This window comes from Equus caballus, chromosome 26, assembly GCF_041296265.1.
Source record: "Equus caballus isolate H_3958 breed thoroughbred chromosome 26, TB-T2T, whole genome shotgun sequence".
Taxonomy (NCBI): domain Eukaryota; kingdom Metazoa; phylum Chordata; class Mammalia; order Perissodactyla; family Equidae; genus Equus; species Equus caballus.
The window spans coordinates 22,125,394-22,151,535 of record NC_091709.1 but is presented as its reverse complement, the minus strand read 5'-3'; the positions used below and the strand labels follow the sequence as shown (position 1 = coordinate 22,151,535).

The following is a 26,142-nucleotide window of genomic DNA, read 5'->3' as shown; positions in this document are numbered from 1 at the left end:
GCAAATAGGGATTTTTAAAAACACATGTGAAGTTATTCATGTGGTTGAGTCAGAACCACACTTATCCAGTGGTACAGATGAAAATAATTTGTTCTGGAGACTGAGACGGCTTTATTGTTTTACCACTGTTACCTACAAAAATAAGTTCACGTGCTAGTGCCTATGAGGAGTCTCAGACCATGAAATACACCCAGACATATCTGAATCAGGATGCCATCACATTACAGCTATGAAATTTCGATTTGATGCTTTCACAGTTTACTTTGTACCTCTGTATTGATTACACTTGAGTCCCAGTTTTAATTTTTCAAGTACATAGCAGTATATAAACTCATCTTCATTGTAAAAAAATATCCAGTTGTCAAATTGAACAAAAAACTGTCAAACACATTTATTTGCTATAAAAAAGTTTCCTTCCTTCTTTTCCCCAGTTTTTATGCCCCTCCTCAGAGGTTAGTGTTTAGTGTAGGAGATGGTCCTCAACTTAGGATGGTTCAACTTAACGGTTTTTCAATTTTACAACAGTTTGAAAGTGATATGCATTTGGTAGAAACCATATTTTGAATCTTGATCGATTTCCGGGGTTGTGCTATGTGGTACGATGCTCTCTTGTGACGCTGGGCGCTGGCAGCGAGCCACAGCTCCCAGTCAGCCCTGTGATCACGCGCGTGAACAACCAATTCACTTGCAACCATTCTGTACCCAGACAACCATTCTGTTTTAACTTTCAGCACAGTGTTCAATAAATTACATGTGATAGTCAGCACTTTATTATAAAATAGGCTTTTCGTTAGATGCCTTTGCCCAACTGTAGCCTAATGTAAGTGTTCTGAGCACACTTAAGGTGAGCTGGGCTAAGCTATGATGTTCGGTAGGCTAGGTGTATTAAATGCATTTTTGACTTAAAGATATTTTCAACTGAGGATGGTTTTATTGGGACGTAACCCCATTGTAAGTTGAGGAAGATCTATACATCAGTCAAGTCATTATCCTACACATTTACATATGTAGTTTTTTACATATGATTAATAATATGTATTGTTCAATGTGTTGCATTTTCTCCTAAGTGACGCTTAACAAACATTGTTGGTAGAAGTATAAACTGTCAAGAAAATTGTTGAAGGTAATTCTAAAATTCAGCTTTTAACTAGTAATTCCACTTCTGCAAAAGAAGGTGTATATAGTGGTATTTATTTACAGGGGTGTTTAAAATCATGAAGGAGAGGAAACGATAGAAACATCCAACCATAAGGGAATGTTTTAATGTACTATGATATATCCATACTTTGGATTCTCATGTTGCTGTTTAAAAGAATGAGACAGATGTAAATGCAGTGAATTTATGTGCCTATAAGATATTCCATATTGTTCCTCTGGAAATATTAATTTAGCTTTATTTGTAAGCAATATCCCCCAAGAATAAATCTAATGAAAGAATATCAGTAATTGCAAATTCTTCAATGTCAGAGAAAACTCTTATGGGAATAAGAGATTTGAAAAAGAATAGCAAGTTTTCTTTTTCTTAGAAATCTGTCCTCCTTACGGTGTACTTACAAAGAGCAATGAACTTGAAAAATTAACTTTGAGCAAGGCACTTGATCTTTCTCAGCCTCAGTTTCCCAGTCTCCAGGTTGAAATAACTGTGATAATTAAGTATGAAAGCACTAGCACAAAGAGCCAGTCATTAAATGTGTTTTAAAAATATAATGAAAATTTCCCCTTCAACAATTCCTTGATGAACTCAACTAAATTCTGATCATCTCAGTTCTTTAATACCTACCAACTTAAGTTACACAGCAGATAGGAACAATTGGTTGGTAGAACAATAGATCTTTGGTTAATGATGAGAATTTATTAAATAAGACTACCCTTGAATACAGGTATCGGTAAAAAAATGAAATCTCTTTTTAAGTGACTTTAAGTTCATTTTCACTTGCTATACAGCACGAATGTATTTTTAAAGGGTAAAATAATTTACCTCAAAACAAATATTTAGTCTTAATAGATTAAGTACAAATAGAACTTCCTCAAAAGTCTAATAGTTCTTCATTCCTAATAATAGTTTGCAATATGTTTGCCATTTGCTCGTATCTTGCTTTCTATATTTTATATTTATTGCCATACTATAAAATAAAGTAGCTTACTTGTAGGATAGTGGTCTTCTTTTCCCTTTTATCACTTTATCTACCTCATCCTACTTCTCCTTCTCATGGAGTGTCCCAAATAAATGTGGGCTGGTGGAAAACAAATATCCGTGTTATATTACTGGAACCTCTGACCGGAAGTACAATGGTATATAGGGAGTAATGGCAGGAAGTTTCAATGACCAAATTGATGCTACCATTTGGTTCTCACACTTTTTTTCAGCCACATCTCAAGGATGTTTTTTCCATAAGGGTGCAGGAGGGCTAGATGGTGAGGAAGGGAATATTAGGGTGCTGACTATTTGCTAACAGGAAGGGTCATATTAGATAACACAGAGGGAAAAAAAGACCTAGTAATATAAATGTCTGGGCCTGTCAATCACCTACATACCTAAGCCAGAACTTATTTGCAGAAAGTAAGGGACACGAACTGATTTCAGGTTAACCATAGTACCTAGGACTGCTCTATATATATTTGCAAAGCAGGCCCATGTGTCAGGTCATGCAAATGCAATTAATAAAATGAAGGCAAAAATACTAGGTGTGAAATGCGAGAATAAAAGAGAAAACACTTTTCCAAATATTCAAAAAAGGGATTAGGAGAAGAAAATAATTGAGAAATACTTCTAGAAGTATGATATAAATATTTAAAAGTATTCACCTGCTCTCAGTGTTATTAGAGAAGAGATAGCTAAATAATTCACTTACAGGAGATAAAATGAAGAAGAAACAATTATTCTGTAGTTAAAGATAAATTCACAATCTTATAAATACAAGATAAATTCAAATGTGGTACTTTCCTCAAAAATGTCATTTAATCTATTTCATATTCTCTCCTTTCTTTGAGATGAAAGAAAACTTACCCTTCTACATTTCTTGTGAATTACCTTTCAAAATCAGATTCAATAAAAACATTCTTAATATAAATTATCTCGTTTAATTCTCTCAACAGCCCACTAGGGTAGGAATTATTAGCTTCATTTTACTGAGGATAAATCGAGGCTCAGAGAGGTGAAGACACTCGCCTAGAGATAGCCTGCCACAACACTTCAGAGCTGGAATTTGAATTCCCATTTGTTCACTCCAGATTTAACACTTTTTCCAACATAACAGTTGCTTTAAAATCCTTATATCAAAGTGCCATGGGAATGGACAGGAATACTTTACCTTCATAGTTTTGTTAGCTTTTAGTGATCAGCATAAACATTCCCATTGGATATTTTAAGGTAGTATTTATGAAACATGTAATGAATACCATTTAATAAACCTGGTTACATAAAGTTAGCAGATACATCACATTCTTCCCATCTAATCGGAAAGATAAGGGAGCTCTAAATGAGTTCTTTATTGTGTTTTTGTTGTTGTCGGGTTGCTCTGTTTAAAGAGACATTCTCTGTAATTAAACAGCAATCAGGCACTTAAAAGACAGGCTGATCTCAGTACCGTATTTACGTAAAGCAGACAAAGATTGCATTTTCCATTTTGTGGTCTGGACACCTGGTGCACAAGCTCCAGCAAGAGGGTCAGTGTAATTGAAACCATCCTTCTTGCTTCTGTCATGTAAACAAGACTTTGAAATCTGGAAACTCTATGTAACAAAAAGAGAGAAATATTCTTCTCACATTACGATTATGAGTGCCGATGTTTCTGTCCTTAGTTGAATTGTTCTTGTGGCCATTTCCACAACTTTTGAAACATCATTTTTCACTTAATAAAAGTACTTTGCATTAGCAAGACCTAATTATGTTATGCAAAAGCCACAGGGATAATTATAGTTCATCCAGACATTCTTAATCTGTATTAGTGGAAACATGTTACAGGCCTGATGAGAAACTCACATATCATTATCCAATCTCAACAGCTGCTTAGCTCAATCTTGTTATAATCAAATCTAAGTTATCATCCCAGCGTTTCTAGCCTGCCATCTTCTTCCGCATTTCTACTGATTTAAAGATATATTTGAAGTCAGCAGATCTAAGGCTTTGTACTATGACTAAATGTGTTTCACTAAAACAATATATCCTTTTCCCAACATAATTTAAGATTCCACTATATACACATTTACAATTCAACTTAACTAACATGTATTTGCTGAACAACTACTATGTCCTCAGTGTTAATGCAACTAGGAGGCCTATGGGTATTCCAGAACATGCTTTATATTCCTAAGCAGGCAAATCTCACCCAGGAGAAAATAATTTCATTTACTGTACGTGTCCAATTTCCATAGCTTGACCTGCCCAACTTACTTAAAACTGACAATAAACTCTCAAAGTTTCAGCCCAGTCATCCACTCATTAAATAATTAGAAGTGATACAGGAAGCATTCCTTTTAGAGCAGTATTAAATCCTTACTGAATGTCATTTAGCACTTCATCCAGCTGGATTTCACTTATCCAAAGGGCCTGTATTTCCAACATTTCCGTTGGAACTTTCCTCCATAATTGAACAAAAATGTCACTGCTAGATTGTATTTCCTGCCATTCAGTTCATCTTCTTCCTGATACTTATTAAGCTGGAGACAGTTACCTTAGATCTGCAGGTCCAAACATTAATTTTGCTTTGTTTTAGCAAACGAGGGGAGTCAACAGTCATTTGTAAATTTCCCATGAATAATAATCTTGTTCTTATCTGTGAAGTGTCAACATTATTGTAACCATTTCTGAATGATAGCAATATTATTGCTTTTGACAAACGAGGGAAAAGTTTTATAAAAGAGTACTGAAAATGTTTAATCTTTTCCATACACATCAGGAAACTTCATCCCTTTTTTGGAAAAGAAAACGCAGGTGAATGAAAATCCCACCTCTGGAAAAGAACCAGAAAATACCTCCTATCACTTAAAGGAGTTGCAAAAGGATAGAAAAACAAGCCAAAGCAAACACACACTGGCACACACACTCATTCATCCTAATATTTTCGCCGATGACCCACCAGATCATTTAGGATTTTTGAGACACTTGATAAAGTTTAATTATTCTTACTCTAATGTGTGCCTATAATTCTTAATCGAGAAATGTTTTATATTAATCATAAATCTGTTGGCCTCTTCAAATCATGTCTATATGAAATTTTATTTTTAGATTTATTTTTTTTATTTTTCCTTATTCTCCCCGAAGGCCCCCTAGTAAAGTTGTATATTTTAGTTGTGGGTCCTTCTAGTTGTGGCATGTGGGACGCTGCGTCAGCATGGCCTGATGAGTGGTACCATGTCCACGCCCAGGACCCGAACCAGTGAAACCCTGGGCCGCTGAAGCGGAGCGTGTGAACTTAACCACTCGGCCATGGGGCGGCCCTGAAATTTTCTTTTACATATCAAATCCTGTAACTACCCAATGTACTCCAAAAGATTCACCCAGTTATTATACACAGAAACTTAGCTTCAGAGCTTGTTTTTTCTCCTCATTTTCTATTGTTTTTTTTTTTTTAATATTTGCTGCTTTACTTAAATGATAAACTGTATACCCTAAATACTTAGCCCTTCTGTAGTATGATCCTACAAAGAAGGAGAAATGGTGATGAGGAATACCAAAAAAAAAAAAAAATCAACAAACAAACAATTTTCCCTTCAATTGCATACTTTTTAAAAGTCAGTGGAATTAACTTTATTTTACCAAAAAAAAAAAAAATTCAAAAGTATTCTTAGTTGTGGTTTTATTTGAACTCAGTAAATAAACTTTAAGAAGAGCACCTGATTATTACACATTTTCAGCCTAATCCTCAAATCACAGATTCTAGTACACGAGATAGCTTTGAAGAAACACTGAGTCAAATACCGAGAGATTTGTAAAGCATTAATGGATGATTTGAAGTAGAGCGGTATGATACAACGAGAATTCCAATGTGGGAAAAGGAAATCCTGTGGCAGCAACTGATTATAGGATAAAATCGATTTCTTTCTTTCCTTATCCTTATCACTCTTCCAGTTTTTTACTTTACTGAAATACAGAAACTGTATCACCCTCCCAGGTGGTGAAAATGGAGACTGGTAGACTGGGTACCAGGACTCCTCCGCAAAGAGCTCTGAGTGATCAGAAAGACGAAACACAGGCCATGGGGATGCAGTCAGTAGAGTCAGGCCATCATAGCACGAAAATACTGGGGGGATCTCAGGGTGAGTTACACTTCTCTCTCTGTGTGCTGAAACATAATAATTTGGTCCTCTGAATAACTCTATGCAGTGAATAGAGCAGTTATCATGGATAAAAACTAAGAACTCAGACAAGTTTTGTGGCCAATAAGAAAGTAACCTGAGCTAAACCCACATCTTCTGATAACAAATCAGCCCTTTTTCCACTCACTTCATCTAAGTTCTCCCTGCTCTCTGAATACCATCAATGAACATGAACTAATAGGCGCAACCCCAGACACTTTTAGGATGTCTATCCCTCTCTTTTTAATATTTTGAGAATTCATCCATTATTAAAGGGAAAGCTATACCTTAGATCAAAGCATTTCAAGAGCAAATACTACCCACTGTACTGAAATCCATTTGAGAATCATATTATGAGATATTTTTTTTTTTAGCTGAGGAAGATATGCCCTGAGCTAACATCTGTGTCAATCTTCCTCTTTTTTGCTTGAGGAAGGTTTGCCCTGAGCTAACATCCATGCCAATCTTCCTCTATTTTGTATATGGGTCAATGCCACAGCGTGGCCACTGACAAGTGGTGTAGGTCCACACCCAGAAACCGAACCAGGGCTGCCAAAGCAGAACCTGCTAACTGAACTACTAGGCAACAGGGCCGGCTCCTGAAATTTTTATTATAACTAACACACCTTCATTTGAATTTTGCTACTGTACTGTATTTCCAATTGGCAGTCTCAACTTATTTAAACACAGCATGTATGCTTAATTGAAGTAAGATGATGTCTCTGAAAGTTGCAATAATTTTAAGTAAATTATCAATCTAAAAGTTACATATTAATTATAACCCTATGGTTGTCATTTAAACTCTGTTGCCTCTTCTCTACAGGAATAGATGAGGTACTTTGTTGGGGTGTTGACTCCGGTTAGGCTATCTTCTTGGAAGAGTAATCTTTTCAGTAGCTATTGGAAAAATATTCTTAGGGTAGAACAGCTGGAAATCAGGCTTCAAATATTTTCCATCAACACTATTTGATGTTTTGCATCTGGCAAATTGTTGCTAGCAAGTCTGATGGGAGTTCAAGAGGCTATTTTACTCCTTAAACATTTAAATACTTCCTCTTCATCACAAAAGTGGGGAAGAGAGGCCCTCAAACCCTCATTCCAGAGAGCATTTTAGGTAATGAATATTCCTGAATGTACGGAGGAGACTTGCGTATGCCACTTGAGAAGCACTCCAGTCTTACCCTTTCCTTCACAGAAGTCTACCAGAACTAAGAGGACTCGTGAAACCTGCAAACTCTCTTCAAGTTTTTACCTTTCCCCATAATTTCAAAAATATTCTGACTGTAAGTCTAGAAGAGAATTCGAGTGAGGATTTGGGTCAAGGGAAGACACTTAAAGATAAAAGGAATATATTTGCCTAGTTAGAGCTTAAAGAGGAGGAAGTGATTTATCTTATGTTATTTCTTGTTCAGAAATTGTTTGTCAAATTATGGTAATTTGTGGCTGTAAGAGAAGATACCTTTGTTGTGGTTCTCTCAAGTTCAAGGCTTCCAGAGATTGCATTGCTCAAAACCAGAACAAGTTCTTGCCTTGGCAGGTTTTAACAGTCCCTTAGTTAACGAGATCAACTGTAAGTGCTCTTTGGAACTCGTCAAATAATTCCCAAGGATTAACAAGCAGAACGCTCTGTCAGTGAAATACAAAATCTCTGGATTACTCACCCATAGAAACAATCTCAAAGTCTTTTCAAATCCACTTTTTTCAAATGTTTTGCCTAACTGTTCTCTCATTTCCATTCCCCCTGCTTTAGCGCAAGTAGCTTCCTGCTACTCTCATCTCTAATTTCTTTCCATTCCGATGTGTTCTAAACACTGCTTTCTTTCTCGAACATATGCTGCAGATTTTGAAATGGCTCCTGAGCTACAAACAGGGTGTTTAAGGTCTGTTGTGTGGTGGTTCCAAAATATCTTTCAGACATCTTTAGCTCTGTACTTCTCATAGGCTCTCATCTCTAGCCATCTGATAGCTGTCTGTTGTCATGTCACTTTTCCCGCAGGACCCTCCATCTCTGCCTGGTGGTGAGCCCCTATCTATGCTTCCAGCTCTGCTCAAATATTGCTTCTTCCAGAAAGTCTTTCCTTTGGAAAAGACTCTTTATCTCTCTATTATAAAACCTAATACAACTGGCCTTGCATTAACATTTACTTATGTATAGTTCTATCTAAGAATTTGAGGGCAGAAAGTATGCCTTGGTTATGGATGTACCTTCCATAGCACCTGACTCAGAGCTGTATGTACAATAGAAGTGTGATATCTGAGTAAGCGGTTGGGCCTCTTCTTGGAGACACACATAGACCACATGTCCTAGGTTCACTTGAGCAAGGTATAGCCATGTGGCTGAGTTCTGAAGAGCAGAATGTGGATGGAATTGATGTATGCCACTTCCAGGGTCAAAATGATACCAGAGCTTCTTGACAGAGGAAGCTGTGTCTTAGTTGTCTTTGCATCCCTGTGTCTAGCAAGCAAGGGGAAGATTAGATGCTCCAAAATTTAAGGTGAATGCAAAATTTTGCCTATTTAAAAACTTGAATTCTTTGGCTATAAAAGCATCAAAGAAAGCTAATCTCCCAAATTTCTCTAAAATATTAATATTATTCTAAAGTTACATGATGCATTAGTAATCTTTAAAACAAATTCCAAGGAGTACACATTCTGGTTTCTTCGTTTTAATAATGTGTCCTGGAATCTCCAAATCACAGAATTCATTTTGACTTGATCTAATTCAAAGTATTTCAGTAATTTATGTGGATGAATATGAAATATAATATTCTATAATGTGTGTATCTGTATCTATATCTATCTATCAATCTATATGTATGTGTGTATCAAGTGTCAATATCGCTTTTCTAAATTTCTGTTTACAGCTAGTCATTTCTAATCACCCAATGAATAATTAAATTGATTTGCTAAATGCATAACAGTGATTAAAAGGTTAATAACATTTAGTAAGCATTGATCATTGTTTCTATCCACAAGAGAAAAGAATTCTAAATGTTGATTAAAGTGCTCTAAACCTAGAGGATTTGAGTCATATTCCTGTGACATTTTCCCCTATGTAATTTCTAGCATGTAAATAGTACAAGTGAATATTGATTGTACAAATCTTGCTACAATGTGTTGTGATCCTTGCCTTCAAGAACATATGAAATCTAATCTTACTAATTTTCATCTGACTGACAAGAAAATATTGATTGAGGAGATGAGAACAATAAGAAAGCCAATTATCAGTGGATATAAGATATCGAAATTTAACATAGAAAAGACTGGTGTCAAAGAATATCATATTTACTTTCGAGGGTCAGAGGTTTACCTCTTCTTTGTTGAGGGAGATATTTTACAGAAATTGGAGTGAAATTTCTGCTGAGGGGAGTCTGTGTATCTTTTAGGAGAACTTTAAAGCAACAAGAAACAGTAACACAAGTAGAGTAATGAAAGAAACATTCTGAAGGCAAATAAGAATTTGACTTTGGAGTAACAAACTATGAGATGTGAATGCAGAAATCGACTACATCTTCCAGAAAGAAAAATAAGAGAAGCCAGACAAAACAAAATAATGCAAATGAAAGGCCAGAAGAAAATCATAAAGACAGTTTGCACCCTTAGAAGAAAGACAAACTAATAAATAATAAAGAATAACATTCCGTAGAAAAAATAGAGAATGGACTTGCTTGGAAACAAGGAAAAACAAATAACAACATCTCAAAATGTCTAAATTAAGTATATCCTGGAGTCATCTGAGACCCAGAAAATTAACAGGAATGTGAATAGTTTTATAAAAAGCTAAAAACTAAAAGGCTTGAAAGAAGAGGAAATGTCAGGATGTCAAGATATTACTTTTAAAAGGCAAAAAATTGTGATAGCTCTGGCCATGGTTTCTTTATATATGATGTCATTCCAAATAAAAAGATGAGTATGGAGGTGAAAATATGCAAATATCCTCATATAAAGGACAAAAAATGGAAAAAAATTAGAATCGAGTTATCAATAAAAACATACTATTCGAAGAAGGGCTGAGTGCTGTGTGAGGTAACATCTATGGATGAATGGAATATAGAAGATGACCCATAGGATGCTAAAGGAACTCTATCCATAAATAGCTTATAAACTGTAGGTTGTTTTTTCCCCCAGAAATTTTCATTTCCCTAGTTATTACATGAAGTAAAAACAGGAAGTCCACTAGGGACTGGCAGATGTTAAAGGAAAACCAAATGAAAGAATGTAATAGGGATTCACTTAAGGTCTTAGTTTCTTAATATTTTTATGACTTGTCTTCCTAATTTCATAACAAATTTCATGACAGTGAATTTACAACCGTATACAACAACCCCCACAGAATGAAAATAAGAAAGTCAACTAAATTAAAAATTTGGAATTTGGAATATTGAATTAAAAAAAATACTTGTCCCAAAAAATATAATCTGAATCACATTTCTCAGTCACTTTACAAACTCAAGTATAATCTAGAACTTGGTATGTGGTTCCCCTGTCAGTTCTCTTCTTAAGGGCTATTGCTTTTGTTACGTGGAAAAGACATTATATATCATCACCAAACCCCTCTTGTTACCACCTTCTTTTGCCTAAGTGGACCCTTCAACTACCCACACCCAGAAAAATCCCAGCACAGATTCAATTTCATGAAACACTTCTTATCTTCTAGACTGGGGCTTCTCATATTTACTGGTTGTTTTCCACAACAACTCTCTACCTTCATAATTCTTATCAAGAACCTGACACAGCCCACACCACCCTCACTCTCCAGAGCATTCCTGACTTCTTATTTAGGGAAAAACGAGCCATCCCCTATGAACTACTTACACCATCATGCCTCTCCTTCCAGCACCAGGACCTGCAACAACCTCATCTTTTCGTGCACTCTCTCTTTAGGCTGTAATCATGGTCAATTTTCTCCCCAAACTCATTAAAATGATAACTCTCCTTTAACTCTGCTTCTCCTTCTAATCAGCAACTCTCCTTGTCCTATTTCAAACAATATTCTAGGCTTGCAACTCAAATGCAAATTCTCCTCCAAAGAGGGAAATTTCAATATTTTGTCTTTCAAAGGATCCTTTTCAGTTTTTAATATAAAAGATCTTCCCCGACTAATCTCTCTAAAAATAGCACTTCTATTCTTTTACTTTATTTTTCTTCTTTAGTACTTATTATTTCCTAATATTTTATCTCATATTTATTTGCTAATTTGTTTAGCACCTATATCTCTAGAATAAGCTACTTGGTAGCAGAGTTTTAAAAAATGTCTGTATTTTTATCACATAAAATAATGATGAAACATAGTAATCACTCAATAAATATGTTAAATGGACATATAAACCTATCTAATCACTAAGTATTTTTTTTAAAACTTAAAAAGTTGCCGTGGCAACTGATGGTTGTTCCCCCCAAATTTGTTCTCCACCTCTTCCTAAAAACATGGCCTCCCAGGTAGAAACTACATTTCCCCGCTTCTCTCACATTCAGTTGTGGCTGTGTGACTAAATTTAGATGAGCAGAATAGAGCAGAAATATCATATATAATTTCCAGGTTGTCTTCAACTTATAGACAGGCTGTTGTCCCTGAACTTTGGTTCTTTCTCTCTTCCTCTATGAGCTCACATCTGCCTGAAACCCAACCAAGGTGTCAAGGCAAAAGGATCCTGGGTTCCTGAATGACCTTGAGGAGCAGAATGGCCCCGTTAGCATCGATAGGCTGGCATGTAATATGAGAGAAATAAACTTCTGTTTTATACAAGGGACTTTATTTTGGATCTTTTTCTTAGAGCTACTACGCCTTTGACACACTTGGTTTCCACAATTTTCTCTGCTAGTTCTCTGCCCATTCTTTCTCTATCTCCTTTTGAACTTCTCTTCCACTATCTGCTCCTTAAATATTGATTTTCTCAAAGGTTCTTTTCTGGCCAACTGCTATTCTTTATTTCCAGTTTTACTGAGATATAATTGACATAATAACATTGTACAAGTTTAAGGTGTACAACATAATGATACGGTATATGTATATATTGTGAAATGATTACCACAGTAAGTTTACTTAACATCTATTACCTCACGTAGTTACAATTTTTTTTTTGCAATGAGAACTTTTAAGATCTACTCTCTTCACAACTTTCAAATATACAATATAGTATTGCTAACTATAGTCATCATACTGTACATTACATCCCCAGGACGTATTTAACTTATAACCAGAAGTTTGCGCCTTCTGACCACCTTCACCCATTTCCCCAGCCCCTCCCTCTTCCTCGAGCAATAACTAATCTGTTCTCTGTTTTATGAGTTTGGTTTTTCTGTATTCCACACAGAAGTGAGATGATATAGTAGTTGTCTTTCTTGATCTAACTTATTTCACTTAGCATAATGCCCTCAAGGTTCATCCATGTTGTTGCAAATGGTAGGATTTCCTTCTCTTTTTTGTGGCTGAATAATCAACAATTGTTCTTAATTTAACCTAGTGATAGTTGAATTTTTCAGTCAATGATAAATTTGAGAATTTAATGAATTTACGTGTATATAAATTGTATATACATTTAAATACTGCATATAAATATTGGCAGTTTATAGACAACCTGAAACCTATTTTTGAATCCTCTAAGTAACTATGGTGGCCAGATCAAGAAATCTTTTGAGAAATAGTACTGATTGTCATGGTTTTAACTACCACTCATCTCTCAGGATATTTTTCTATCTAGGTAAAGACAATATCTGACCATTTGGAAGCCTTACTAAACTCTTTCAATGGGTCCCTAGTGCCCTTAGGATAGAATCCAAACTAGGCCTTTCAGGAGTGAGCCCGTACTTATCTCTATAGTTTCTCCTCAACCATCCACCACCCCTAGAGCTCTGTGCTCCATGTGAGTTGAACTTTTGCAGTTCCTCAAACTCTACACTCTCAATTTCATAATATCACACATACTCTTTCATTTTCTGGAACATTCCCTGCCTTTACCTGGCTATCTCCACTCCTCAAACACACTGCAGCCTGAAACCCAGGCACTCTGTCAGTGAGTATGCTCTATCTCCCAGGATGCCCTTTTATACTGTATTCACTCTTTCCTAATTGCTATTTAACTCTCAGCCCCTATCTCCCATGAAATCAAGGATTATCTGCTTTGTTTGCTTTACTTCCCCATTAATATCTGTCCCAGTGCCTAATATATTATAGGTCCTTAACATTCATTTTATTTAATTACAAATTCTCAAACTTTCCGTGGCTATAGGAAACTTGATATTTAAGATGCTGGGTTAAAAAAAAAAAAAAAAAAAAAAACCTGTGGTGTAGGAATAAATTGTATCTCCTGATGCATAATTCTTAACAATTATGAAGAATTTAAATTTTCCAGTTGGAAAACAAGTATCTTCTCTCTGAATTTCCATAGGGCTTTATAACTCTCTCAATGTCCTATGTGAGACTAAGCTTTCAGTGGGTAGGCTGTGTATCATGTTCATGTTTTCATCCCTCATAGGATGTGGCACAGTTCCTTACATATCTTGAAATAACTCCACAGTACAGTACCTGACAAAAGCGTGGCTTAAAATATTGTAAATAATGAGAGAGGATAAAATTCTATGTGTTTATTTGCTTTACGCTAAAAAAAAAAGCTCTGTGAAGGTACCTTTGGTGAGGAAGGGTGGAGGAGATGGGAAGCAATGAATAAAGAACGCCAGAAAGTTGATAAGAAAAAGATAAACAAACTAGTTAGAAATTGGCAAAGATATAAGCAAGCAATTAACTGAAGAGGACATTTAAATCGGTAATAAATAAAGAGGTATTCACATAAAAAAATGAGTAGCACATAGTAGTCTCTCCAAGACTAAGGTCTCCATGGCTCACCTAGTTTCAGATATTCGTTAGAAATCTCTCTGGCTTTGTTAGGAATCGAAAAGATTCAAAATGAAAAATTGCAACATTCTGCTGTACTCAACAGATATCCCAAAGTTGAAACATTGGGCAATAATAAAGGTTGGCTAAGACGTGGGCAGAAGGGTACTCTAATAACTGCTGGTGGAAGCAGAAATTTGCACAGCACCTTTGAAGAGTGATTTTACTATTTAGTAGAGTAATTTGGAGAATTGTAACATTGAGACCACACATGTCTCACAACACAGCAGTTCCACGTTTGGATATATACTCTAAGAAAAATTCAATACTCTTCACAGGGGACATATACCATGATGTTCTTTGCAAAGTTGTTTGAAATAGCAAACACCTGGAAACAACTTAAATGCCTCTTAAAGGTACAATGTAGAGGCTCTTGGCCTTCTACTCATATACCCTTGGCATTCATATTGCCCTTACACATGGAGGGAATTTTACTGCAAGCACCTGCCACTCTCTGCCTGAGGGTGTTCTCTAGCCAAGAATATGCTTGGGCTTCCATGAGGTGAGCTAGAATTCCAGAACTAATGGCTGCAGGAGTAACCCTCAATGAATGCCAAATAGGAATTTTGAACACACACCCCAGCTTCATCGTCCTTGAGTAATACAACTCTGAAGTGGCTCACAACGCCAGTCAGATGATAAGAAATGTGTAGATGTGATCAGAGAAATGATTAGAAGTAGAAATGCAGAAATGATGAATATGAAGTACCTGTGGCTAACTGGATATACTGGTTTAAAATTTGACAGAGAGAAACAGGCTAGATATTGGCTAATAATGGTATCTGAAGTCATGGTGATGGATGAGATGAACAAAGGAGGGAGATGGTAAAAGAAAGGAAGGCCCAGGAAGAGCACGGAAGCTCATGAATATTTAAGGACTGAGCAGAAGATGTTCCTACAAATAGAAATGAAAGAGAGAGCTAACGTGGTGGAGGGAAACCAGGGGTAAGAAAGGAAAATAAAATGTTGATTTCATAAATGTTCTACTCGAGGACATATTGGCAATAGCTTTCTTAGAAACTTGTCTCTATTTTCTCTGTTTTCAGACTCACTAATTTCAAGTTGCTGTTGCTGCTTCATCTACATCCTCAACGTCCTTCATCTTTTAAAACCTGTTGATTTTCAGAAACTCATTTCTGACGCAGCCAAACATACCCTCTGCCAATACCGTTAACTTGAACCCTGGTGCATAAAAACAGATGATTTGAAAAGATACTAATATTGGAAAGATATTAATATTACAAATTAGCTACAAAACTATGAAACAAGACCATCTAAAACCCTTACAAAAGACCCCCCCCTCCTTTTTTCTCTATTACAGAAACCCATTATAGGGTGAAACTGTAGTATATATATATTTAGATAATATATAAATTATACGTATTATATATAATTATACATATTATATAAATATATATTATCTAAATACATATAATATATTATATATAACTGTTAATCAAGCAAAAAGAACAAGCCAAAAACACATTCTCATGCCACTTATCTTCACCACTCTCCTACTATGCGTAAGCTTTAAGGATTTAGAATAACCACAACAAAAAGGTCATTTTGCAAAACGCTTTCTGTTTTACTGAAGTTCTCTGAAATATATTCACTTACACTTACTAAGGTCTGTGATTAGTGTACAGAACGCTTACCTACCTGTTAAACACGAAAACTAGTACATTTGACAATCATCTTTAGAAATTTGCTTTAGCTATCCAAAATAATAATGTTGTGTTCACTCAGAATACAACAGACAAAGTCTATTTTGCACTTCTCTTGCCATTTATTCACTACCTAATTGGTAGCATCTGGTTTTGTTTTGGTTTTCGTTGCTTTCCCCCTAGAGTTTGCACACTTAACATGGGTAAGCACAGGACTAACTACTTTCCACCATTATCTCATTCAATGCTTAGAATGAGCAGTCTTACGAAATGGGCATTGCTGTCAGTATTTTTGATGGGAAGAAGTGAGACTTTCAAGAAATTAAAGGCTTTGTCTAAGGTAACGCAGTTAATAAATGAGTCAGCGTTTGAACCCACGTTTTCTGATTCCAAAGCCCGTGGTTTGGGAAACTTGTCAAAATGGCATTGTAAGAATTTGGTTTGAGCCCCTTGCCTTTGCTTCCAATGAATAACAATAATAGACAAAATATTTAATGAGATCATGTAAAAGTGATGTAAAAACAAGGTAAATACTTCTGTGGACAAGAGATAGAATAGAAACAGAGGGTGAGCGGCAGTGTACCAGCTGGTTTTGGGAATGAGAGGCAAGAATTTCCCTATATCTGTGAGGCAACTGGGGTACCACATTTGCCCCACAATGACTGAAAATCAGTGCCAAGTTCATTGATGGAAACCTGAGTGTAAGATAACAGGAAGCTCAACAACTTACTACCCGCCTGGAGCCATGGTTTATATGGCGCTGCTGACACAGGGAGGCCAGAAGCAGCTGCCATCCTCTGGCAGTCAGCACCTGAAACAAACTGCCTTTTGACTTGGTGGCTAAATCTACGATATCCCCGTTATTGGAGATTCTGAGCTAGGGGTGGAGAGCATGCAGGGCCAACTCTATGACCATAGGACTGGAATGCGACTAGCAGAGAAAGAGAATTTTTTCAAGTCTCTCTCACTCAACTTGAGCCTGAAAACAAAAATTCCAAGACATGAAATCATATAAAAAGATCGCCAGCAAAATTTTTCAAAAGTCAATGAAGTCATTCCAGGTAACAAAAAAATAATAGATCAATTTCAGAATTTCAAGCTTGTTAGTATCCTTGAAGAGACAAAGTAAGAAATAACATCAATACAATTTATAAGAAAATAAGTAGAGATGAAACAATAAAAGCGGTCATGAGAAAGGAATCAATTAGAATTCCCAGGAAAAAAATATGTAGTTGAAAAAAATTCTGGAATGGACATAGTCAAAACAAGAATTAGTAAACTGGAAGATACCTCTGAGTAATTTACCAAAAAATGCAGCACAGAAGGACATATAAAATAGTGTGAAAGAGAATTTAAGAAATATGTACGATATGGTGTAGAACTTCAACATACATCAACTAGAGTGTTCCAGAAAAAGAGATTAGAGCTAACGGTAAAAGAAGCAATATTTGAAAAGAAAGTTCTGGAGTTTTCCATAATTTAAGAAAGATGTGAGTCTTAAGATCAAAGTATCTAGAAACATGAACAACCACTATGCTCTCTTTCGTGTAACAAGAGTAATAAAAACCATCCTGCCAGTCTCTAGGACAGCCTTTTGAGGACTCATAATTTGTCAGAGATGATAGAATCTAACCTGATAGATTCTGCCCTATATTTTGATAGAATAAATCATCTTTAAAAACAAATGATGACCGTAACTGTAAAAAGAATACAGCAAAACTGATATTCATCCTCAATTGAGAAGACATACCTTCACCATGACAGATGTCTACTGCTGCAAGTGTACAGAAAAATCCTGAAATTTAGTGACCACAAGAATTAAGGAAGTAAGCCAAAGAGTGTCATAACGCTAGCATATGTCCAGGCCACTCTATTACCCTCTTTGTGAGCTCATAAATGCAAATGCAAAAGTGCGCACACACACACACACACACACACACACACACTCCAATCTGGTGTAATATTGTAATATAGTGGAAGGACAATGAATCACCAATAAGTTTTATATATAAATAAGAGAAGTAACCATATATTAGTTTGTGAACTTATTTCCATTGTTTCATATTAATCTACTCCATAATCTAAACTTCTGTGTAAAATTAGCCTTTTATAAGAAAACATATACCTTCTTAAAGCCATGGTTTTAAAATAATGCTATGGTTGATTTCAGTTTTTAAAAGATGGCTTCACCTCAGTAACGCATCAATAAGTAAATATGAACAGAAAAGATTGAAAATAGTAGTTTAAGATTAAACATTAGGAAAATTAAGCAGTAGTTGTTTTTATCTTTTGTTTATCACAATTTATGCACTTCCATCAGAGAGAACCCCATTCTTTTGCAGCTCCTCCCCACAGCGTAGTAACTTCCTGAGTTGTGGTCAGACTTTATACCCAAGGAAAATAATGAAGTTCCCTTTGATTTCTGGTCTCTGGATTGGTTTAGAAGGAAGAGGTTACCCCTTGGTAATCATTTTTTTTTATGATCAGGATACCAAGAGGAGAAATTTTCAAAACACTGACCTCTTGGCAACGCGTTTCATAAATCCTCAGCCACACCTTAACTTTACACACTGAGGCATATTAAAAGAAAAGCCCAAACAATTGACATGCCCTCTCTTGCCTGTTCATATCAAGATCATAACAAAAGACCTTATTAAGGACACGTTGGGAGATTTTGATGAGAATATAATTTTTAAAATCTCAAAAGGTTCATGCCAATGAAAACTTCAACATTTTCTCTCTCTCAAAAAACAAAAATGGTTTTCACTTCTCTGAAGCACTAATAAACAGCTAGGGACGGTGTATGTGGGCAAAAAAAGAATGAATGTAACAGGTGACAAACATAATGAACTGGTTCTCTTAAGAAGAAAAGGATTTGTCAGTCACATTTTGCAATTGTTGAAAGAAGCTTGTATCAAATCATAGGAAGAGCTGGACAATAATTATCTTTCTTTCTTATGCATGGTTTTTGCATTAAAGTCAAGACTGTTACTTAGGTCTGCAACAGTTGATAGTTTTCCATAAATCTTTGGAAAAGAAGAACTAAGCAACGCTACAAAATTGCCTTATAAGCAAAAACACATTCGCTCTTGCTTAAAAGCTTTCCTCCTTTTTATTGTAAAGTTTTATAGCTTCACAATTACTCCAATATATTTTTTCCGTTTATTAATTGACTTTAGCAAACAGAAGCTACAAATCTCAAAATATAAGGAGCTTACTTTAGCAAATTTTATTTTTTAAATGGTGATTCAAAATTGGTATTATAGAGCTGCTCTTTAAAAAGTTGAAATGAATACGAAACACAGTAACCACACAGACCTCGGATTTTATCAAACCATCAGTCTGGAAGACACATTTTTCACTTCATCCATCTAGTAACATCTAACACAGTCACCTTGTTAATAAAACTGCTTTTTAAACAAAGTCAACAACAGCAATAATATTTTGTCACTTATTAAAATCGTAATACTGAATTTGCAGTTTTTGCAGAAGGATCTCTTCTATAGCATTTCTAGGAATACTCCCTGTAGGCTCTGATTTTTTTCTTTTTAATAAGAAGCACATTTAAAATAGGATTATAAGTACGGCTAAACTAAGAATTAAGCACAATTTACTTTCTGAGGTATATTTTTTTTCGAGGAAAAGCAAACCTCCTAACTTCCAAGGTATTTGCCCTGAAATAAAAACTTCTCAGTATTGTTTCAAGATAATTAAAAAAAAATCCATGTTCAAAGTTTCTAAAGTGAAATGTGAGCTAACAAGACAAAAAGAAACAAAAGAAGTTTGCACACTGCTGCTCAAAAGAAGTTTACACAATGCTCTGCCAGGAATAACACACATAAACTAGAAGAAGGCAATTATTGGAATCAAAGCACACTTACTTTTTAATATGTAAAGATGCACGTTTTTTTCCTATTTTAGGTTAAAAATAAGAGGACACCCCAGTGAGTCTTGCTGGCAGTCAGATAACGCACTGGCCCTGACCCTTTAACTCACAGGAATTCTCAACAAAGCCCTTTTCATACAGACTCTGCTATATATTCCTGAGATAAGGTGGCAAAACATGGAGAAGTGACACAAAGTTGGACTAAATGAAATGTTTACAAATATTCTGTCACACCGTTGTTCCTTCATTATCTATTCCACACATGATTTGCCTGAAACAATATTTATTCAGGTTGAAGAGAAGCGTGATTGAAACAAAAGGACAATTTCAAGAAAAAGGACATGCCAGACAATGCAAATATTGTATTTCTCTGTGAGCATGGCCAAGTTTAATGTGAAATCAAGCAGAAACAAAACCAAATCACCTAAGAACTTCTAAGAAATGCTCCTGCTCTAATTTCCCTCAAAACCCAACAGATTTCTTGTTTTACAACAGAGAAAGTATCTTTTAAATAATATCTTAAATCTGCACTCACCATGCGAAAGCCACGGTTGCGTAGCGTAAGTGTGCTATTTTCTGCCCCTTTTCCATTTCAGTTTTGCCTATAGTTCTCCAACACCCAATAGCCCAGAGCTGCCACCCAGAGGCCCCTCCACGAGCTGGCTTATTTGCCTGTCAATCTGAGTGCTGGCTTCTGTATTATGCGGCTGTGCACTTTGCTGAACTTCTAATATCATTTCCATACGCTTCCCACCGCCTGAAGTAGGTGATTTGTTCTTTCGGTTCAATAAGACTCGGATCACTTTTCGGGGAACTCTCTGGGATCAGGCTTTCAGTCGTTCACCTTCAAGTGAAGGAGTTCTTGGTGAGAAGTGGGTGGAGAGAAAGAAGCTCAGTACAAGGGAATTCAGAGTGTAATGAGAACGCAGAGAAACTTCCTCTCTCTTTTCCTTCCTTGCTAGGCTGAGCTGCTAGTGCCTCTTTCACAGAACTTCGGAATGTTACGGGAGGACAGCAAAGAGGCCCCGCCAGACAAGCCTTTCTCAATCAATTAGCTTGCAGCCATTACTTGTGACCTTAGGTCACACAGCATAAGTGTGTGGGGTGTGCCTTCAGGGGTCCCAAGGCTGCTTATTACAGCTTAGATAACCCAAACCAAGCAGACACTGAAATCTAGAAAGATTTTTAATAGGAAATATGCTGAAGATACGAAATAGACAGAAGGTGAATTCTAAGTTTGTTCTTTGCAGGAGTAACTATTTAATTCAGTCAAAGATTTTTTTTTTCTATTAAACAATCCAAAACTATATATTTTTCCCCTGATGGATCAAACAGGATTTAGAAAGAAGCAGCAAAGCATTTCTTTTATATTAAGTTTCAAGCTGGGGATATAGAAATGACAAAATAACGAATCTATCATACACATGTAGATATCACTTAATCATCCGGGTTCCTAGGTTTTTAGTTTTTTAAAGACACTGACATTCTATCAAACTGCAAAGTTAAACTACCATAAACAAAGTTCTCCATGCCTGAGGAAGTCAAAATCACACCACTTTGGGAGGTAGGCATAACTATTTTAAACTCTTTCAAGACTGCATATATCTTAATGTCAAGATTTCTCTTATTCTCCTACTTTCATTAGAATTTCATTTTGCTCTCTCATTCAGATAAATGCTTTCTTTCTTTGATATATATCAAAAAATGAGAGTTCAAAACATCAGAAAATAAACAAAATGCTAAAGAGAAGCAATCTTTTAAAACTCCAAGTTTGTTTACAGTTCATACATTGTTTACCCCTTGAAAACACTTTAAAAATAATAACCACCATCATTATCAATAAGTTAAGGACACAGAAATATCAGGCAATTTTACTTAAAATAAATTCATTCTTTTGAGTACTACAACCCAATTAAGGGGCATATGCTTGTATAGTGATTGTAACACACAATCTTCCCCCCAAAACAGCCACTCCTCAGAAATGGACTTGCCACACCCACATTTCCTCCCCTTAATTATTTGGTGACACCACAAAACATGATCGGCGCAGCAGGCTACAGGAATGGAATATTCCATACAGATGCTGGACTTAGCATTTCTAGCTCATCAGCCTTTACTTGGCCAATTGAATTGTCCTCAAATTGGGTACTGACTTAAATAAAGCAAACAAACCAAAAATGCAAGAATGAATAAGACAGATGAGAGAAACAGGACTAGGTAATACTATCTGATAGAGAGGCTCAATTCTGAAAACTGTAGTAATAAGGGTATTAAAATCAGTTACAGGAGGGGGTTATGGCAGTAATTGGGGGTTTCCACTTTCTCCAATCTACAGTAGGAGTCATTGACAGGTTTGGAAAAGGAGATTGGCATTGCCTTTAAATAAGCTTTAAAAACAACATAAGTTAAATAATAAAAATAATAATAATAATAATAATAATTAAGATCTTTTAGTGATTCAGTCATGGCTGTTTTATATATTGAAAACAGGCATTATTCAAATCACTTTGGGCTCTTTAGCCAACAGATATGCAGAACATCAAGAATTCTAATTACTCCTTGAGAGATACGTAGTCTTTAGAAATTCTATGATTCAACGCCACCTTATAGTTCCATGTTCCATTTTCATCTGTTATGAAGAACAACAAGTTTTATTTTTTTGTTTCCTTCATTTAAGACTAAGAATTAACTCCTAAGAGTCAACAAGGCCACCAGTCTTATCCATTAGATGTCTACAGTCATACACCTCAAGGATCTGGCCTCTATTGCAACAGCACTTCTGCATATACAAAACAAAGGACTTTTTTGAGAAGTGCAAAAAAGTCACTAATAACCTACATAAAACATAAAAAATACACCAGCATTTGAAAGCACTTTGGTGATTTCATAGTCTGTAATGTATTTTTTTATAGCCAGTTGACCAAAACAACCACAGACATTTCTGAATTACACACAGGTTTTGAAAATAATCCCCTTTGTAAAAGTGTGGTATCTTACATTGAAAAAATCACTACCATGGGCTGGCTCCATGGCCGAGTGGTTAAGTTCACATGTTCCAATTCTGTGGCCCAGGGTTTCACCAGTTCCTGGGCACAGATCTAGCATGGATCATCAGGCCATGCCGAGGCGGCATCCCACATAGCAAAGCCAGAAGGACCCACAACTAGAATATACAACTATTTACTGGGGGGCCAGGAGGGTGGGCTTTGAGAAGAAGAAAAAAAGAGATTGGCAACAGATGTTAGCTTAGGTGCCAATCCTTAAAAGAGAAAAGAAAAGATCACTACCACAATGCTACTGAAAATAGGTTGTCTGCTTTACCCCACTCATTCCTATCTTCATTTTATGGGGAAAAAGTTTACTATGCTAGATATCAAGGAGATTGAATCAAACATTGCAGATAATTTTTGCTAAATTCATCTAATCTGAAAGAGATCTCAGTAGCTCAGATTTTACCAAAATCCTATTTTACCGCCAAAACCCTATTATGCTGTTTAGAAATGCTGTTAGACTACATAATAAATATGAAAATAATTTGAAATTATGTTTCAATGAATTAAAAAGTCATTAAAAATGATAGGAGACAGTATTTCTATATGAAGTTATAAAGACAATTTCTGAGCACTACATAATAACAAAACATTAGTCACTTATTATATGGCACTGACCTTTCTCACACTAATTCTGTTCTACATCTATCCATTTTTCCCTACTCATCTGCAATGCTTTGAAAGGTACTCTCTTTTGGATGGAGGAAGAGATGAACTAAAATGAAAGGCTTGAAAACATTACTATCAAACTTCTAGTTTTACTAGACATCTGATTAGCAGTCTGCCATCATAAGTTGGTTTCAGTGAACTTTCTGTTAAAACATCTACACAGAAAAACACACCTTACAACAATCCTAAAGCCTGCAATTAACTGAAGCAATTTCTTCATCATTCTCCTAAAGCTAACGATATTGGACTAAGAAAAAACATTAGATGGGGGTCTATACACAGAGACAAACTAGTTCTATTCACGTGAAAGTCAAGAAAGCATTTCAACATTTCTTTATTAACTGCCTTCAGATTCATGGACCTGTTCCACAGAAAACTTGGATTGCCGTAATTTCATTGGGTGTCAGTAGAAGGTGCTGCTTCTTGGGATACACAGAGTAGTATTCTCACAGCACCATCTCTTCCTGTTTTGGCATTGGTACCTAAAAACAGGAAGGGAGAAAAGGGACTGGCATGTGACATATTACATGCCCCCAAATTTAGTGAAAGCAAGGTAGGTGGTAGAAGAGGTAGGAAGATGGTGGAATGAGGTGCATAGGAATTGTGGCTTTTAATGCTTATGAAACAATAAGGTTTAGGACATAGGAGGCCACCTTACTTTAGAGAGAAAAGTTAGACTCCATGTATGCTTCCTAGTCTCTAGTTGGGAGTTCTGTACCCTACCTGTCACGCAGCTAGAATGACAGGAAGGGAATTTAACGAGCATAAATGGATTTTAGCTAGTAAGAAGTGGATGGTAAGAATACAACTGGTGTCATCCATGACATTAGATCGAGCTAGGCTAATTTAACATTGAGCAAATAGAAAACAAATATAAAATGAGGGCCTATAGGAAAATACGACAGAGAAAGTGGGAAAAGAACATTATCCAAAGAAGAGCCATAACTGAATATATCAGCTATTAAAATAGGTGACAACAGGCACTTTAAATAGAATTCAGGAAGACATGACCTCTATAACACTATACAAGAAGGAAGAAATAGCCTAAAATAAAAACAAGAAAATAAAATGGAAATACACACATTTAAAAAGAAAAGAGAGTATGATGGATAAAGAAAAAAGTGAAGTAAGGATAAGAAATGACACTGAAAAATCATATTGGTGATATGGATGACAAAGCTAAAAAAGTAGAGAGGCAAGGTTGAAGTCTATAGAAACTGTGTAGATGAGCTCGCTGGAAGGAATCCTGAAATATTTGACTCCATGCATTTTTTATCTAAGATGTCATAAAACATAAGGAAAATTGAAAGTATGCTATGGAAGAGGGAAAATGTTGATAATAATGTGAAAAAATTTAGCACACTATGCACATAAGCTCTTGTAGATTATTTTAAAGGGACAAACACCTTAATGAAAAATATAAAGAAGAGGAACAAATAATTCAAAGATGAAATAAAAGAAATGAAAACTAAAGCAACATTGAGATTATGGTATAAACTTTTCCTATTATTTGACAATTTTAAAATAAATATTCAAAGTGGCTTATTCTGTTCTTATGAGTATATAAATGGGAACAAACTTTCTGGAAAGCAACCAGTTTATATGTGCCAAGATTCTTGCATTTTCTTTTTATTTATCTAGTCACTGAACAAATATTTGTTGATCACTTATTATGTGCCAGGCACTGTTTGAGGCACTGGGGATAAAGTGTTTAACAAAACAGATAGAATTTCTGCTGTCATTTAGGTTCTAGGAGGTAGAGAGAGAGAATAAGCAAATACACATGTAAATGTAAAATATTAGGAACTATTGAATACTAAGATGTAAAATAGTGCAGGATAAGGGGATAATGAATGATTTTGGAGGTGGCAGAGATGACATTTTATGTAGGTGCTCAGGAAAATGTCTCTTTTGTGTGATAACATTTGGGCAACAATCAGAGCACAATGTAGGAATCCTACATGATAATGTGTAGGGGAAACTTCCAGAGCAACAGCTACCAGTGAAAAGGCTCTGAGGTGGGCATGATTTTCAGTAATATTATATCAAAAATAAGCTAGATCAAAGACTTTTTTGTAAGAAAGTCAAGGACTCTTTCGTAAGAAATTTATCAGCGAGAAAGACCAACATTTTTGTATCAGGTTGTTTATAATTGCCTACAAAACTGAAAATGAGTATATCAATTCTTATGATATAGTATTATATAGTGATTTAAAATCATCATTTTGAAGAATTATCAGATATGAGCTTTATGGAAGCCAAAGCAGGAATAAAACAAACTCCAGATGAGATATGATTCTAGATTTGTAAAAATGGGAGTCTTTAAATATAGTAAAAGGAGCAGGTATTGAAATGTTGATAGCAATTGTCATCACTGTATGGCAGAATCATGCATCGTTTTTATGCTTTTTTATTTCCTTTCTAAATTATTTAGAATTTAACTTATTTCTTTTATGAAAGAAAAATATTCTAGGTGTATTATTAATTCCAGCATTCTCTTTATCACAAATCTTGAAGCTTTTGACTTATTTTGGACTATTTACTCTCTCAAATCTAGTTGGTCAATACTTGAATGATTCTTCTTTTATGAATAATTGAAATTTTCCTCTTCCCTTTCATTTCCCTGCTTCTACGCTGTTACTTAGACCTATCGGAAGAATTTAAGAGAAGACGTAAAACCATGTG

At 35.5% G+C, this 26,142-nt stretch overlaps 1 protein-coding gene across 10 annotated transcripts in view; it reads right to left on the bottom strand.

Annotated features, from left to right (window-relative positions):
- The window catches only part of LOC138920927 (uncharacterized), a 613,683-nt gene that overhangs the window by 490,100 nt on the left and 97,441 nt on the right, over positions 1 to 26,142 (bottom strand). The window contains exon 1 of one of the 10 annotated variants that reach the window (XR_011432960.1): positions 20,274 to 20,517. The exons of 8 other annotated variants lie outside the window; for them this stretch is intronic. The gene's annotated coding sequence lies outside the window, so the exon portion shown is untranslated. Of the gene's footprint in view, positions 1 to 20,273; positions 20,518 to 26,142 lie in introns of those variants that run through there. One more of the 10 variants, XR_011432959.1, reaches the window with a different exon arrangement.